Source organism: Prosopis cineraria, unplaced genomic scaffold (genome assembly GCF_029017545.1).
Source record: "Prosopis cineraria cultivar Desert tree isolate PC_DT_omini unplaced genomic scaffold, ASM2901754v1 PC437, whole genome shotgun sequence".
NCBI lineage: Eukaryota > Viridiplantae > Streptophyta > Magnoliopsida > Fabales > Fabaceae > Prosopis > Prosopis cineraria.
Window position 1 is genome coordinate 34876 of NW_026555762.1, and position 15698 is coordinate 50573.

The 15698-nt window shown below is 29.1% G+C and overlaps 1 pseudogene; it reads right to left on the reverse strand.

Annotated features, from left to right (window-relative positions):
* Positions 1-12789: 12789 nt before the first annotated feature.
* Positions 12790-15644, reverse strand: LOC129297102 (uncharacterized; annotated as a pseudogene).
* Positions 15645-15698: the final 54 nt, after the last annotated feature.

Here is a 15698-nt window from a genome sequence, read left to right on the forward strand (position 1 = left end):
TCTTATTTCGGCTTCATCTACATATCACATATTCCAACAATCTTTATCCTTCAAAGGATTTATTCCCTCCAATCACAAATGCAAAAACATAAACTGTTTGTTTCTCTAATAAAGGTTGTTCTTTTACTGGGTAACATCCACCCCTGTTTTCTCCAAACTTCAAAGGATAGGAACATGTTCGTCCAATGCTATTTAAAAAAAAGAAAGAAAAACCTCCTGCCTTGATGATCCTACTATATTCACACAATCTCATTGAGCACAATACTTCTCTGTGTGGATATCTTTTAACCAATGCGTTCATTTCAGTCTTTAAAATTTTGGTCATTTTCCAATTGATGAATATTTAGGAATCGGCCATGCCTTGTACTCTTACTCTTTAATTAATTAAATTTCCCCATTTTATATTTATAAAAAAGGAGGTGGGCCAGGGGATTTTAATCATTCGTCACCAGGACATATGTGAAAATATTTTTTTTAATTATTTCTCATACTTTGTAAAGGGTCTTATATAACTAGGAACACCAACCCTCAAAATTGGCTCTTATAATTTGAGTTGAGAGAAGATCATACATGAAGGTCTTAGCTTGTAGGAATGGGTAACGATGCATATGAAGTATCATGTGAGGGTCTTTCTTAGCTAATAAAACAGTGCTTTTCCAAAGCCAAGGCGATCAACAAAACAAGTGAGTTTAAGTTGGAAGCAACACTTGCATTCGTACATTTAAAAATTTCAGTTGCCACTTATTTGAAAGTTGTTAACTTGTTAGTTTATAATGTATTTGTTCTTATTGTTGTCTCGAGGTTTTTTTTTATGAAATATTCTGAACTCAAATTAATCTCGGCTAATTTAAGTCGTTTTTATGTAGTTATTTTATTTTAATAAAATTGATGCTTTTTTTTTTAAAAAAAATGACTTTGCTGCTTTCAGGGGTATATTATATTTCATTATTTCTAGTTTCTTTTCTCTTCAAATATTATGAGTGGTAGAAGTTAGAGAGACCAACTAAAGATAGTTATTTTGATTTCAAATCAGTTGCTAAATACTATTTTAAATCCTTTTAACGCTGATAATAAATCCTTAAAATTAACTGAAACCAAACATATGGATCAATTGCATTATTCTAAAACAAGACAATAAGCTAACAAATATTGTTGAGTTAAACTGAATAATTAAAATTTCCAAGCACGATATAAATAGCCCGCCCATAATTCTTTGCAAAACATCATTAATCAATATACCAATTTCTGAGTAATTTTTCAGAATGGCTTCTGCCTATCTTGGGTTCCTTCTCATTATCATATTATCATCAGGTCTTCTTTTCTTCCCTTTCTTTTGCTTAATTACATTCAATGTTCATTAATGTAAAACCAAATATTTCATATTGTTTAACGTGAGGCTTAAACCATATTGTTTATAGTATTGGCATGACTCAGGATGCTATGTTAGAGAGGAAATGAATAAAATCAGAATATTTAAGAAGGCCCTCCTTTCCATATTCAAATAAATAAATTATTTATTTGCTCTGATTTGTAAATAATAGTGACACATGATATATATTTTATATTGCAGGTCACAACATGGATGTGGCTGAGGGAATAAAATGCTGCACGGATTATCACACTCCTAATTGCAGAAATGCAGAATGCAACACAAGATGCCAAGCTAGCTGCAGAGGAGGTGAATGTAAAATTAGAAATGGATTGCATTATTGTCATTGTTACTGTTAGATATATATATATATATATATATATATATAAACACATCTATATGTGTGTGTGTAAATGAATATATATATATATATATATATATGGATATTTCAACTTTTACTTTGTTGATTATTTATATGTGTTGTGACATAACAGATACAATTATATGCATCAGGGTCTATTTTTTGCCCTTACAACTATCCAGTGTATGATATTGCCAGCTAAATTTAAATTTGGGTGTGTTTTGTTTTGGATGTGGAATGGAATGGAATGGAAGGGGTGACTAAAATTTCAATATTTTTTAAAGAAAAAGGAAAAAATTATCCTAAAAATAAGAATTAATAATACATTGAACTATCTCACTCTGAAGTTGCTAAAGAATAAAATTGGAAACTTAGAAGAGAAAATAATACCCGGCGTATAAGACCTTCATTACATGAATTATAATATTAATATATTGGTTCAGCATTTTTTCAACTAAATTTCAATATATTCTTACTTTATATGTATGTATGTATTGATAAATTACGATATTAATATACTGATTTTTTTAAAAAAAGCTTATTGATATAAAGTGAAAGTATTGGAATTTTAAAAAGGAAAATAGTCAAGCACAACTTTTGGTCCTTATAGTTTTAATGTATTTTATTATAGGTCCTTGTAGTTTTTTTTTTTTTTGTTTCATGTACCTCTAATTTATCCTGTACTTTTATTGATATAATTTTTGTTTGACTCAATTTAATGTCCTACATCAAGAGTATTTTTAGAAGGACCTTTCCCATGTTGCTGACTTGTTTTATTATTTTTGAATTTTGGTTCACGATTTGTTTGATTTGGGAAAACTTGGTGTTGCTCCAAATCTGGTTGATTAGAGTCAAGAAGATGATCAGAGAGGCATTAATACCTTTTGCATTCTTAAGTATTGCTTCAACAGTTTCAAAATATTACACAAATTAAGAAATGCAATTAACAGGTGTAAAAAAGATAATTATTTTAAAACGAAGGCAGTACATTTCATCATTAAACCACACATGCCAACGATAAATATTGCCCGTCCTATATGAGTCCTTTTTTAAAACAAATCAGTAATCCTATGTATTAGTTGCTGAATAAAAGGTCGAGCCTTAATTAGTATTTTAAAAAATCGCTCTCGTTTACGACCATACTGAGAAATTGTCTGTTTTTAATCATACTTTTAAGTAGGGATATAATATTTTTGAAAAAAGTTATTTAATTTTTAGACAATTCTAATGATTTAATTGGTTTCAGTGAGATAATTAAAAGTAACCTATATTAAGGACCAGAGAGAATAAAAATTATCTTGGGATTTTATAATTTTTTTACACACCAAACATGTTTTCCTCTCATAAAAAATCTGTACAACATACACTCTATGTATGGAAGCCTAATTTTCTTATTTCGAGATATCAAGAAAACATGAGATTTTTTTTTGAGGTCTAGATTTATTTTGTTTCCAAGTTTACCCTCAATTATATGTCATAATAGTTACAACTTTAAAAACTTTCAATTCTTTTTTAAAAGAAGTCGGTCTTGAGATTTTAACTATATTCTTTTTTTTGGTCGAAATAAAAAAATTGGTTCTTATAATTACATTCATTAGAACATATGTGAAAATGTCTTTTAATAATTCTAATTACATTAACCTTGAAAATTGGTTCTTATAATTAGAGATGGAGGCAGTTTCAAGTCAGGGCCTTTGTTGCAAATATGAGAGAAAGAAATTAGATAGAAAAACTAAAAGTAGTTATTTTTTTTAAATAAAGTCAAGTTGACAGATATATACACTAAAATAAAAGAAAAAAGAAAATTAAATGACTACAATAGTTATAAGGAAATAAGATAAAAGAAAATCATCTAGCAAACACATAGAGTTGCACCAAGCTAAAGTATCAATATCTTGGGTCAAAGTGCTCGGTGTAACACCCTCAAATTTACAGACCGATTTTTTTGCAAATTATTAATTCAACAAGTCCTTTTTTTTTACTTTCTTTTTTTTTTCATTGAACCCTTATCATGGTAGAAAATTTTCTTACCATGATACATCCAAGACAATATACCACAGGTCTTAAAATATCTCAAAAAGGCAATTAAAATCATGAGGGACAGACATAATCCTCATGGTCATATAAATACTTTTAATAAAAAGGATTAGATTTTACATGCTCCACAAAGAAGATATGTCCTAAGTTGGCACAAGATACATTGTATAATCCAAAATAAGAGGCAACGTAAAAAATGGTGTCTCATACACCATAGTTACACCTCTGATGCTTTCTCGGCCGGACTCGCTCCTGTAAAAATATTAACCACGGGGAATGAGACTTAAAAGTCCCAGTAACCAAAAATTAATATGTAATGATGCATGCGGATGTAACTAATCATGCGATTGCTAAGTGGGCACACAAAATATTTAACCGAACAATATTTTCAAACAAACCGAACAAGTATTTAATTTGCATGACTGCACCTTATATCCTCCTTTCGCCATGCTCGGACGCCAAATCACCCGGCTAAAGGTGAGTTGGACCAAGCGATACGCCACTCATTAGGTCCAATGAGGGCTTACCACGTGGTAATAATTAACCAAACAGAAATTTCCATCAACACCATACATTAAAATACCCTGACAAGTCATGCATCATTCAAATATCCAAACAGAAATATATCCGAACAATAATATCTCATCATGATAAATAAAAAATAAATTTTTAACCCACTTGGCAATGATTTCACGGAAGTATATAACAGTATTTATTTTTAATAATTCATAATTTTTTCAAACAACAAAAACAACACATAACCATTCACAAACACACCCATCACAACACATTAATAATGGTTATCTTGTGTCTTGAATAACAAGTTCCCCTTCACAACTCCTCTTTCACCACTATCTTTGTCAACACAATCTACATAGTTATTTCATAATACTATATATTAATTTTACATTAAAATAAATAACTCTAATTTAAAGAGTTAGAAAGTCTTAGATCTATAATCCATATTAACACTAATTTAAGATTTATGCCTCATTAACTTTCCAAATTCTTTTTTTTTAAATTCTCGTACCCTAATAAACTATTTTTTTTATCCTCAAATCACTTCTAGTATCACAATTTCATCCTTCTATATTCTAAAAATTCATCCAAAAATAAATTAAAAATTTTAAAATTATCCTGAAGCCTCAAATCACCTTTCTATAACCTCAAAAATACCTATTCATACTTAAATAAATATTTAATAATCAGAAGTTCATCCCTACATCTCAGATTCCACATAAATTCAACCATATAGATCTAGATTTTAACTCAAAAATTCTTAAACATGAGTTTCAACCTCAAGAAAGTATTCTATAATACTTATTATATCCCTAAGAGTTTTAACCTATATTTTTAATCCATCATATCATCAGATTAACTATCCTATAGAAAAAAAATCCTAATCAGAATATTTACTCTATCCTATAAAATAATCATATCACTAGAAAGCTAATATTATTTAGAAAATAACTATAAAATTAATTTTATAATTAAATAAATTTTTAAATGCTAATCTAAATAGGAAAGTTAGAACATAACTGAAGAAAAAGAAAATAATCTCCCCTCGCGAGAAAAACGCCGAGCAACGTGAGAGGAAGAGAGAAAAATAATATAAAAATGGGATTGTGGTCCCAAAATTATATTAAAAAAATTATAGGTTCGAATTTAATTATTCAAACCTTTGGGCCAAAAGTTACAATTTCCTCTAAATTGCATCTTAGCCTCTCATGCTTCCTATTGCACACACCCCCTCCTTTTTATACATAAAGGCACCTCTTCTCTTCCCTCATCTAACCAATGTGGGACTTAGAAACAACAACCTTTCACTCCTTTTTTTTGTTCCTTCTACCTTCTCTCTTTTTTTTTACACACAATAAAAAATTATTTATGTATTATATCTTAACTAAATATTGCTTATGTGATTTTAAATTTAAATTTTTAAATTTATAATTAAATACCTAACCATAATATCATTTCTAAATAACCTCAAATAATATAAATTTCTATTATTATCATTTTTTTCTCAAAATCTAAATTTCATAATTTCTTTATTATATAAAAATCAGGATGTTACACTCGGTAAAGTATCACCACTTGGCTCATAAGTCAGATCCAAATGGATAACATGAATGTGCCCAAGATCTAACAAATACCAATTTGGCCCCATCCAGAACTTTTGAATCCAATAAAACTGGCTACGAAAAATAATTATTTTGATTACAAATCAGTTGCTAAATCCTATTTTAAATCCTTTTAATGTTGATAAGAAATCCTTGAAATTAACTAAAATCTAACTGATGGATCAATTGCATTCTAAAACAAGTTAATTTGCTAAGAAATGTTGTTGTTGAGCAAAACTGAACAATTAGAAATTCCAAGCACAGTATAAATAGCCCACCCATAATTCTTTTTCGACATCATTTGCTGGAATTTACCAAGACATCTTTGATGGGAATTTGGTCATTATGTTGGAGCAATCAGTGAAGATCTAACATATTCCGAATTGATTATGGTTGACCAAAAATTAGGAATTAATTCCTGATTGGTTCCAAAAAGGAAGTCATTTCCCACATTTATTGTGATTATTCTAATCAAATTAGTCTCTCTATTACATGACAAATTATCATGAATGGGTTTTTCTTTTTGGCAGCAGCCTTATAAATAGAAGTGGGTGGCAGAAAGAACTTACCTCAAAGCAAACACCTTTCTTCTCCTTCCTCTCTTTCTTTCTCTTCCTCTTTCTTTCTTCAGTATACCTTAAATAGGACTCTAGTAGTTTGATTCGTGTGGGTAATTAAGTAAATTTCATTACGTTCAAATTCAATAAGACTCTGACATGACTCTATTGTTTGGTATAATATTTATTTATAATATTCTTCCATTATTAATATACCAATCTTGAGTAATTTTAATTTTCAGAATGGCTTCTGCAAAAACTTTCCATCTTGTGTTCTTTATCATAATCATATTATCATCAGGGTTCTTTTCTTCCCTTCTTTGCCTTATTATCCTACACTTTTTTGGTTTTGAATTACATTCAATCTTCATTAACATGACACAAATTAAATATTTCATGTTGTCTAATTTGAGACTTAAACCGTAACCAAAAAAAGAAGGATCGTTCTTGGGTGCTCATCAGGATGATGCAATCTGGACCATCTAAATTTTTAATATGGATGGTCCAGATTTAAGAAATTAATTTAATATTTTTTATTTTATATTTTTAAAATAAAAATTTATAAAAATTACTAAAAAGTTTTAATAAATTTTTTATGACTGATCTAGTCTATATTTAATCTGGGAGGTCCAATTTAATAATATAATTTTATGTTTTTTTACGTATTGAATATCCAAATTTATTCTGTACAGTTCATATTTAAAATTTTTAACTTGTAATTTTTAAAAAATGTTTTTAAAAAAGTTATAGTTAAAATATTATATATTTTATTTTTTAATATTATATTTATTAAAATAAAAAATAAAAAACTTAAATCTGGACCTTACAAATAAAAATTTAATATTGAATATGGACTATCCAGAGTATATATAAATAATTAATTTTAAAAAATTATAATATTAAATTACTTCACCCAAATTAGATCAATACTATCCAAATTGATGATGAGCATATTTATAAAAAAATTATAAATTTTTATTTTAATAAATTTAAATTTAAATTTAAAAAAGTCTGGACCCAAATTTGTTTTGATTGATGAGCAACTCATCGAGCGCCGAAGACGGACCCTTATTAAATGGGAATTAGTGAGTGATTTCATCTCTTGTTAATTTTATAGCAAAAAATAAGCTTACCAATTTTAATGACGGAATACATGCCCTTACTAAACATGTATATATTTAACCTCTGTACTTTCCAAGCCTTATGCCCTTCATCTTTATTAGTTAAACTGAAATGTACATATGATTATTATATAAAAAATTAAATATATGTTATTTAACTATATGCATTTATCAAATAATATATTTTGAAAAATTCACATGTATATTATATTTTATTTTCAATTGTTAGTATGATAAAATAATTTATATTTACATTTATATGATTCTTTATATTATATTTTTAATAAAATATTATTTTTGTGAGGAAAATGAACTTAAAATGAATCAAATATTAAATGATTTTTAATGAATATTTTAGTTAATTTTTAACTATATTTTTTATTTTTGAAATGAAAATAATTATGTATATAATTAAAAGTCTTCAAAATTTTTTTTGTAGTAATTAGTTAGAGATAGAATCTTTCACTAAATCCCTCACTAGTTTTTTCATTTTAAATATGTATAAAAATGTTTCATTATTTTCCTTACTAATTAGCTTATTTTATAAAGATTGATAATTCCTCATTATTTTTCCTCCCTAATTTAAGTCAAGTTATAAAATTAACATCCCTCGCTACTTTGACATTTTAGAGAGGAATAGATAATTCCTCGCTAATTTGCATTTTCTAATAGCATCAATTAAAAGGATTAACTAACCAACTGAGTGTGACATAGATGATAGGAACTTGAACCCCTTTAGCATCATTCAAGAATTTGACCCATGATTGTGTGTATGGAGAGCATCTCTTAAAAGATGACAACTCCTTAAATGGTAGTGGGACTCCTCAAAAAATTAGTCTTATGACCGCTAGTTGTAGAGATACATTGAGAAACCAAAAAAAAGAGGCTAATTAAACAACCTATTTAACTTTTATTCCTTTTTCAAAAAAATAAAAAATATATATACCTATATAATACATGTTAGTATTCCATACAACTTTAAATTCACATTATAACATAATTAAAAATATTTTTTAGTGTCAACTTATATTTATAGGACTTATTTGCCAAATTTTAAGGCACAAGAAATTTTTCACTTGTTTTGATTTTTAACATTATTTGTTCATTTACCATTGCCAGTAACATGACCATCAAAACTCATTCTTATTTAGGTAATAACATTTTTTTTTTTTGCAATTCAAACCAATCCATATAATAAATTATTCAGGCTAACCCATATTCTTAGTTCCATTTTCATTCCACTTGTGACCGTTCCGTCACGCTCTTTTTTTTTTTTTGGGTGAAACATTCGGTTCCATTCCATTCTAATCTTTTGAACATGCCCTAAAATAGGCTATTATTGATTCAGGACTTAAGGTTATGCATGTTGCTGATCTGTTTTTATTATATTTGTTTGATTTGAGGAAACTTACATTATGAACTATTGTTCCATGTTGCCAGCAAGATATGTTCTAAAAGTGTGAAGATGACTAGAGGGGCATTCATGTCTTTTGTAATCTTAAGTCCTTCATTCCAGTTCCATCATCACAATGCACATTTGCCAAACAAAAATTATCCTATAATAACACCATTGATTTTTTCTTTGACACGCCAAATGTACTTTAATTTTAAAGCCTAATTCCATTTCCTTTCTTATTTACCGATTCCATTCTCTTTCATATTTTCATTTTATAAAAAAAAAAATGTTTTCAATATACCGAACAACTGCCTTGCTTTTGTATTGTGTATGTTATGAGCCTATTTGATTTTTAATTTTTACAACTATTTTTTGTTATTAAATTTTTAAAACAAAAACTTGTTTAGTTAGTTGTTTTCAAAATATCTATTATTTTAAAAATTATTTCTATTTTTTTAATATAAGAAAACAAAAACAACTTTAGGTTTTTTTTATTATTTAATATTTTTCACATTGGAGGGAATGAAAAATAGGACTTGTTTTTAAACTGATAATAAGAGGTACTACACTTGATTTTAGTAAAAAAGAAAAGAAAAATATAAATATGAGCTGTTTTTATTAATAGGAAAAGTTATAATTTTGGCGACAACCAAAATGGAGAGGACAAAACAGGACCTGTATATCCTAGTTTCTTTTTTCCCACAAAATAATGAGAGGAAGAAGTTAAGAGGATAACTAAAAACAGTGACTTGATTTCTAATCATTTGCTAATTACTATTTTAAATACTGTTAACATTGGTAAGAAATCCATGAACTTAACTGAAAAATGAATCGGTGACATTTCTAGAAAAAGCTAATAAGCTAATGAATTAATGGTGTTGTGCTAAACTAGTATAAATAAGTAACCCACCCATAATTCTTTTGCAACATCATTGACACACCAATTCTCCAGTAATTTTCCAAATGGCTTCTGCAAAAATCTTCTGTCTTGTGCTTTTTCTGATGATCATGTTATCATCAGGTCTGTTTTTCTTTTTTTTTTCCTTTGTAATTACAAATTAATTATTAAGAAATTATAAGCCATATATATTGTTGACTTATTATACAAATTATATTTCAGGTCAAGAAGCAGAGGAGGGAATAAAATGTTGCAAGGATAATCGATCTCCTAACTGCAAAAACGAAGAATGCAACCCAAAATGCCAAGCTGCAAGCTGCAGAGGAGGAGAATGCAAAATTAGGGATGCAATGCATTATTGTCATTGTTACTGTTAATTAGGTCACTCGTCACCATGCCAGTGTTTTTGGGTCTCTCCATATATATCCGATTTTAAAAGCACATCTATGTGTATGCATATAGCATATAGTTTCCTATAAAGGTCTATCTATATCAACTATTCAACCTTTTGCCCCATATCTCACTCATACAACTATATGGTATCAATATTGTTAAAAATTAAAGGTTAGGCTTAGAGGACCGTTCATTTAAGCTTGTTTTAGAAAGGTTCGGATTTAAAATTTTAAATTTTTTTAGGTAATCGGGCTTTAAAAACTGGATTTTAATAAGTCTTGAAAAAATAAATTCAGGTTTGGATAACTCTTCAAACTTTCCTTTTACTTACCTAAATGCACAGCTTTGAAGACCGGAGAAAATCCAAAATGACAAAACCCTAGACATATTCAATGTTGATAGTTAATGTGCAATTTTTTATTGAAATATATGCCATGATGGCAAGTCATGTACAATATATGTATAATTTTTTATTTAATATGTACATTTAAAACACTAAAAAGACTATAACAAGTATTTACAAATTTAGGAGGAATATTTATAAATAATAATTAAATTAGTAAATATTAAAATTTTCAATATTTAATAAGATTTTATTAAAACAAAATATAATATTTTTAATTACTTCCTGATATTTTTAGCATTGGTGATCTAATAATTACCCAATAGTTGATCAAAGTGGTTAGTTAAAGTGATATTTTTATCTTTTTATGAGTATAAGAAATAACATTAGTCTATTAGAATTTATTTGTAATTTAGGATACTTTAATATTAATTTTTTCATAAGGTCCTCTTCAATAATTTTCTTGGTTATGTTTTGTAATTTTTTTAGTCATTCTGTGTATTTTTTTAATCAACTAACTATCAAATTAAGGATATTTAACCAACGTGCAGCATTGCTGCATTTTTAATACATGAGTGAGGAACAACACTGTGCTACCCTTGATTTGAGGGTACGCAGAGAACCAAAAAAAGAATTTTGAAAGTAAGATTAGTAATTTAACATAATTATAAAACTAAATATCTAATATTAAATGGTTGTATTTCAAGGTGAAAACTAACCATTTTTAGTTATGCAATTTGTGCTATAGAGTCTCAATAATATCCTGAATTTCTAAATAAAGATTTAAAATCTTATAATGGATAAATTAAAGACTAATTGGTTATAATTGTGTCATTTTGGAAGGTATGAGGAAGACCAATGAAATTGAATGGCCACGTAAAACCAAGGGGAAATATAAGCAATGACATGATGTGTGTAAGAAAATGAAAAATGTAAAAGAGGAAATTATGGTTAGCCTTCGTATTCACTTGATTCATACTCCCTCCCCCTTATTTTTATTTATAACCAAAATTAAAAATTTCAAGAAGTGTTTATCACATTTTTTTCAAATTGTCCCTCACAAAGTTAATATTTATTTTTACAAAACAAATTTATTTCATTAATATCAGGCTAATTTAATCTTATTTTTTTAATTTCAAACATAATTATACTTAACCAACAAATGAAGCAGAGCAATTTTGATATTGACTTAAATGAGGAGCAATTTTATATTTTTTTTAAAAAAATTTAATATCAAATCAATATTCTCAAACTACAGTGAAATTTCAAAATTTTAAGAGTTCTAAATTTAAATAAATATGATTCAAGGGTCTTATTGAAATTATCCCTTTTAGATACTTCTAAATTACATAAAAACTCACCTCTTTTGATGACATCCAAGTTTTTTGTTTTAAAAAAAAAACAGTGGCCTCCAAAGTTAATCTTGTATTGATTAATGTGAGCAAGAAAAAATTAATCTGAATAAACACTTTTTTCTCACTGTTCATAGTAAAGAAAATAAAGGCAAAAAGGATAATATATATTTTTCATGGAAGTAAGGAAATCACTACTTTTTATCAATATGTAAAATACAATTGCAAGTGTTTTATAGTTTGAATCGGACGAAGTAAATGGATTAGTTGTAATTAATATGTAAAAAAATTGTTTGGTCAAAAAATATGTAAAAAACTTGCGACACTTGTTCAAAAATATCCCTACCATTTAATGATTAAATTTAAAGTGTAGGGATAGAAACGCCTCAATGAATAAAATATCATAGAAAATAAAAATTTAATAGAGGGAATGAGACCTTATATTCACAACCAAATCAAAGCCATCAAATGAACCTTAAATTTAGAATTGGAAAAAGTATTCATGACTGAAGGTATACCTTTTAAGTAATTCTTTCCCCCATCAAATAGAAGCTATAGTTGCAATATGGCTTCAAAATGAAGCATTACAAGAGTAAGCACCAAAGAGGTACTTCTTCGAACCATAATATAATTATAATAACTAATTCATGATTTACAAATAATATTAATTGAAATCTTAAATTTATAAAAATGTCCATATCTTTTATTTATCTCCTCATTAAATATCTTATATAAGAGCATTGATAATAGTAATTTAAATTTTCAATACATGATTTTTTTCAAAAAGAATAATAAATAAAGTATGAGTATAGTTGAAAAAATAAAATAAAAGTTATCCAATGTACTATATTTTAGATCAAGTAAGACTTTTAAAAGATGTCTTATATTATGGTGCCAAGGGAGTAGCTATGAAGTGAGGCAGAATGTCATAATAAAAGAAACAAAACTGAGAATGTGGGCATACTGGCTTCAATCTACCCTGCTTCTTGGACACTGAACACTACAGTATCAAAGCTAAACATATTTTCCTCTGTATTTAGGTTTTGGATCTTTACTGCATTTGGAATCACCCGTGGCTGTAAACTGAGCATCAGCTGGACTGAAAACTGCAGAGTGAAGGTTACCGTCTTCTAACCACTTTAGATGGTTTTCCCTAAACTCAACATGTTTGATCCTGGCTGCCTCAGCAATTTCTCTGTGTAGGAGCCTGTCTTCACCATGGTCAACAGAACTCTGCTGTATCGTGACTAAGAATCTGCTCGGAAGAAGAAATCAGTCTGAAACATGGATGCTCAGGAAAATGGGTTTCTGCAGAATCATCCTCTCTTAATACAGGATAGAAGAACACAAGCTGCCCCCAGGAACAAGCATCCGGGCGGCAAGGTCAAGCAAATCGTGCACGCACTCAGCTAAACTATAGGGTGCTGTAGACGGTATGGGGTCTGTCCTCTTGTCATCAGGAACAACATAAGGTTCCACTGCCCCCTTGAGCAGTTTCCGGCCACCGGATTTGCGACCCCCTGCTCGAACTCCATAAGGAGGGTCACATATTATGGCATCAAATACCTATTATAATAGACATTAAAGTTATGTATGAATTGACAAAACAGTATGTCTAAAACAACAAAGAAGAAGTTACGAAGATGAATTAGGCAAATGATAATTTTCAAAAAAAAAAAAAAAACAATGGCACAAGTTTGCAGAGTCTTTAAACCATGTTTTACAAATTAAGCTCCACAACACACTGGATAAATATGTCATGTACTCATGCATTCTCTTTTACCCCCACTAAACTGCTTCCAATCTGAATTCTCAGACTTGGCCATTTCCTGCAACAAATCTCAGTTCCCAGACTGGGGCAACTGAGATTGAAAGTTGGTGGGAAATTTTTTTTTTTCTTTTTCACTCTGATATATTTCAAAAAGCGACCTATCAAAAGCATGTAACTTTTCATTGAAGCCGGATATTGTCAACAAAGTTAGGATTAATGATCCCCGTTCCTTCCTGGATCCAGTGCTTGTCCATATTTTGTTAGCCAACTTTACGCTTATGCTTAATTCACAAATGCTTCATGTTCCGATATTGCTCCTAGCCATCTATAATATTGTTTCCTCTCTATCAACCCAGTCTGGAATTATTAAGTCATTAATTCAATAGAGGAACTTGTTAGGCACTATTCTAATCCCATTAGAATCTAACCTTTTTTGCCGGGCAATAGTAATTCTAACCAATACATCTTCTTCAATACAACATTTCCAACACAGCATAGAGTTTGAATTGAATGCAGTGACGTCACGACAAACTTTATGAGTCAGGATCTGCACCTGATCAGACTAATCCTTCCCCCTTTTGAAAGAAAACATATATTCAAAGTTGCAATGTTTTCTTAAACATCCCCCCATCTCTTGGTATGTCATTCTTCCAGATAACCTCAATATGCTTCAGCCTCTGGACTAAACTTCCCAATGGAAAAAATGTTACGCGTACAAATGCCAGAGGCCATAGGGTCTTTAGCAAGTTTGCGACGTGATGAAATAAGACACATTTATTTTCCAATAGCAAGATTTTGGATTTGCAGTTATTTATTCGAGGAAAATCAGCAAGTCCATGTAGTCAAGATGTGGTCATATACATAAAACAACCAATACAATTATAATACAAATGAAAGGGAGGGTTCTAAGGTAGTTTGTCAAATCTTTTTTTCGGGACATATTTCAAATTATCGAGTGAAAAAAGCATTTTAATTTATTTACTTTCAAATCTTAATTTAAACACTTGACAGAAAAGCCAAAGCTTACAAGTAAGATCACAAAGACCCAAGTCTAGAAAATATAGGCCAGTCCTTGCAGGAAACACATCTAGCATCAAGTCTACTGCTCAAAGGGGTTATAAACAAAATTTACAGTGAAACCAATCAAACCCTCACATAATGTAATGATAGAAAAATTAAAGAATATCAGAGGACTACTACAATAGAAGAAAAAAAATTAACCACTACAAATGTTATATCAAGATTGATAATTTACTTGAGATAAAAGGCACAAACAATCACATGATATCAATTATCTTTATGATAGAATTGAGAGATGATATAGATCAGAGCCAAATTAGAAAGCAATACAGACTGGACAAAAAATTAATCACAGTTAAGATAAGAAGAAATTATTTCAGAAAGTTCCTCTTTTAGCCTGGACGCCAGGGAGGAAGGTTATTGTCAGCCCTTAATAGAGCTATTGGCATGGGCAATCCGTACTGCAAGATGCACATTTAAGTTTATAAGATGCATATTCAGATATGTATGTTGCTGCTGAATTAAACTGATCAAATGAACATGATGTTCCACACATACCAAATCATAATAGTAATAGCATTTAGCAATTTACCTGCTTAAAATTACTCCAAACATTACAGTCAGGTCCACGCCCATCACGTACTACCCTAATGTCAATATCTGCACCCTAAAAAGTTTATATCATTCATGTTAAAGGTATTCTGCTGCACGCATGCATACATTTTCAGTCTTCAAAGAGCAAAGCAGTGTAAATAACAACAAAAGAAGTCACCCAAAGAAGAAGAAAGAGAAGCACACCATGGTTATTGCTCCAAAATGGGCTGCAGCAACAAGAATGCTTCCAGTTCCAACAAAAGGGTCATATATCAGTTTTCCTGGTGTAGCAAGTGCTTGGTTGGCCATTAGAAAGGCATTTCAGCATCCAGGCCTGTTGGGCCCAAGATAATTGCGGCTTTTCAA